Raw genomic sequence first — 3957 nt, forward strand, 5'->3', positions numbered from 1 at the left:
TTTATTGTTCAAAACCCTTAAATGTTTTACAAAGCTTCTTTTATACTTTAAAATTGTTAATAGCATGCCTATATATGTATAGTTATATAAGTAATGTTTGAAGGACTTAGGAAGGCTACCCTGCCTTATTTCCTTTTCCTCGTTGGGATGTGGCTTTAGGGTATCAGTTATCCATCCGTAGGTCGTTTAACTATTAGTTATATATCATGTGTACATATATAGACATAAAAGTACCCTCAGTCAGTTCAGTACCTTTGGCTAGCAAAGGTATACCTTCGTTGATACTTGTACATTGCTAGTAACTATTATAGGTATAGTTAGGAGATACTACTTGCTATTCCTATTACAAGGAATTACACCAGAGTCAGTTCATACATGAGTCTATACTAAATGCTATATGAAGAGATACACTTACATGGATACTTTAACATAGATACCTTGTTAAAAGCATGCTTGTATATGTATAGTTATATAAGTAATGTTTAAAGGACTTAGGATGGCTAACCCGCTTTATTTCCTTTTCCTCGTTGTGATGTGGTCTGGTGGGTATCGGGTATCCGTCTGAAGGTCTTTTAAATATTTAGTTATATATCATGTGTAAATATACGGACATAATAGTTATGATCAGTCAGTTCAGTACCTTTGGGTAGCAGAGGTATACGTTCATATATCCCTAGTAAGCTATTATAGGTATAGTTTGGGCTTATATATGATTTGGTAATATATGGATTTCAACCTAGCGATTCATTGTGGAAGTCACCTTTAGTTCCAAACGTAGAATAGAGACTACCAAATATTATTATTACTTACTTACAGCGGGTCTTGTGAGAAGACTACTTACTTATAGCGGGTCTCGTGAGAAGACTACTTACATACAGCGGGTCTTGTGAGAAGACTACTTACTTACAGTGGGTCTCGTGAGAAGACTACTTACATACAGCGGGTCTTGTGAGAAGACTACTTACTTACAGCGGGTCTCGTGAGAAGACTACTTACTTGCTTACTTTCTTTCACTTAAGTCTTGGTAGAAGACTACTTTCAAAACAGTCTAGTTTTGGTAGAAGACTACCTTTTTATACTAGTAGGAAATATGGGATTTTCTAGGAAATTCAAACCTTTACACTTTTACTTATAAGACTTTTCATTAATACTTATATAGATAACGACATTAAATACTTATGAGTTCACCAGCTTTGAATCTGATACTCGCTTTCAAAATAACTTGTATTCTCAGGTCACAAATAGACAGCAACCGATACAAGGTTTAGAGAAGACGGAGCAGTCAAGACTCGTCTTTTATTTTGAATATTCATTATGTTGTATATACTATGAAGGAACACACTTGTAATTAAAGTTATACTATTAATGCAACGGATGATGTTGTTGCTTGTTTACTACTATACATTGTTGTGATACATTACATGACGTCCTCCGCCCCAGAACGTTTCCGTCGTTCTCGGTTTTAGGGTGTAACACAGGATCCATACTCGAATCAGTGAGAGTCTTATAGAATCTGAGAAGCTTCAGGGAAGATTTTATGACCTAGTTTAGGGACAGAGGATGTTCAAGTTGTTGCAGCTTAGCCATTGGAAAGTGAGTTAGTGAGTGTGGCAGGGTGTCAGACCCTGAAGGATATGATTTCCAGGAAATTGCAGATGCAAGATCGATTTAGAGCACCCTGGAAAGAGAGGGTTATGCCAGGTGCGTATAGTAGAGGGTCCCAGTAAAAGACCCATGACTTCTGATCATCGGGTGAAAGGCCAGTAGGACCGGAGTCAGTGCAGCACGTACAGGAAAGTGCACAAGGGAGTTTGTCACTCCAAGGGTTTAGGCTGCTACGGGTGTGGCAGGGTTAATCATGATAGTTGAGGGTGATCAGTATTCCTCCAGATGTTGTGGGTATGCCGTCTTCTATTACTGCTAGACGGATGTTGGGAATACATATTGCTTTGGAATTATGAATGAGCTTGGATAAGTCAGACCCCGGGTCGGTTTTCCTGCTAGTGTTTGGGTTATCAAGGATCATATATGCCATCTTACATGCCGAAAGGTCCTTGATGAACCTATAGAGGGATGTATCTTGCGGAGTGGGTTGCGTGTGTACGACTATCATTCCGGATCTTTGCCAGGATCTATGCGGGGTATTCTTTAGAGGATATTCGGTCAGGGTTAGAGCGATAGTTCTCTAGTGAAGTCAGCGTTCAGTGGTTCCATCATGGTTCAGGTATGGTTGACGATCGTCTATGGATGAACTTTGGAGTTCAAGGCACTATCATTGCTAGAGAAGGACTAGTAGCATGAAGATAGCAGAATCCATTGCGGGTGTTAGATGCATAAGTGGTTGGTCATTGCATGTTCAAGAGAATTGTATTTTCGCATGTGTTGTGTTCAGTTAGAGTTTAGTAGTGTCGCAAGATTGGAAGTGAGGGTGAGGATTCATCAGCCAGAGTGAGAATTAAGGCCTCCAGTTTTCAGCATGGGAGGTGGATTAAGGTGTCATATTGGACCAGATTTCAAGAGTACTCTTCAAGATTTCAAAGGATGGGCGATCTTAAGGTTTGATTAGTGATGGATCGCTAGCACTTGTAAATACAGGTTATCGTTAGTGGACTATTAGGAAGTAAGAAGGATTGGGAATCCTTCAATTCTCGCGTACAGTGAAGAGTTGGTCAAATCTAAGTGGGGGAGAGACTTTTTATAAAGTCCTCCAAATGTGAATTCTGGTTGCATGGGGTGCAATCTCTTGGGCACCTTGTCAACCAGGAGGGTATTCTAGTCGATCTGGCCAAGATAAAGGTTGTGATGCAGTGGGTGACTCTGAGGTCTCCACCCGATTTTCAGAGTTTCCTGGGTCTAGCGGGTTATTACTGGAGATTTATTCAAGACTTCTTCGAGATTAAGGTTCCCTTTGACCTGACTGACCAAGAAACCGGTGGCCTTTTTCTAGGGACCTGAGCAGCAAGCAGCCTTCGAGACTCTCAGATAGTGGTTATACAAGGCACCGATTCTCACCCTACCAGGGGGTGTAGATTATTCTATGGTTTATTGTGATGCTTTGATCACAGGCATGGGTGCGGTACTGATACAGTGGGGGTCACGTGATAGCATGTTCCGGGAACCAGGTTATATTTCTGGTGAGGACTCGAGTTCAGTTGTGTGTTAGGTCGAGTGCATGTTCGACCAGTATAGAAATTGTTGTAAGACTACGGGGGTAGCTGTAGCATTCACTAGTAGTCAGTTAGTATGGAAAGTGTTGTAAGACTACGGGGGTAGCCGTAGCATTCACTAGTAGTCAATTAGTATCGAAAGTGTTATAAGACTACGGGGGATAGCCGTAGCATTCACTAGTAGTCAGTTAGTATGGAAAGTGTTGTAAGACTACAGGGGTAGTCGTAGCATTCACTAGCAGTTAGTAGCATAGAAGTGTTGTAAGTCTGCAGTCATAGCCGTAGCATTCACAAGGTTAGAAGATAGTGCTAGAGTGATGTAAGATTATGGGTGTAGCCTTAGCATTCAGTAGGTTGGTAGATAACATGAGCACGTTGTTAGGACGCGGGAAGAACAAGAGTACCCACCAGTTCGCAACGGAATTAGTTGAGCTTTGGTCGAGTCTAAGTGTTATGCAAGGATAATTGGGTCTGTGACCCTGTTTTATAGTGGTAACCATGAGTGATCAGAAAACGGACTGGATTCAACGATAATGACTCTGTATGAGTGGTATGTCAGGTGATCAGACTATTTCAAGGCAACAGATTTCAGACGAAGTGGATGTGATCGTGTGGTGAGGAATTCATTCACCTGCGGATCTTAGGGCTTTACGAGGATTGGTCATGGCTACCCAACGAAGGCTAGGGTGTGCCCAGGTTGGTGACCATGCTACTAGAGTGGTTGGGCGAGTAAGGAATGCTAAGGAATAATTTCGAGGACGAAATCTAATTTAAGTGTGGGAGAGTTGTA

Source organism: Lactuca saligna, chromosome 8 (genome assembly GCF_052625555.1).
Source record: "Lactuca saligna cultivar CGN05327 chromosome 8, ASM5262555v1, whole genome shotgun sequence".
Classification (NCBI taxonomy): Eukaryota; Viridiplantae; Streptophyta; class Magnoliopsida; order Asterales; family Asteraceae; genus Lactuca; species Lactuca saligna.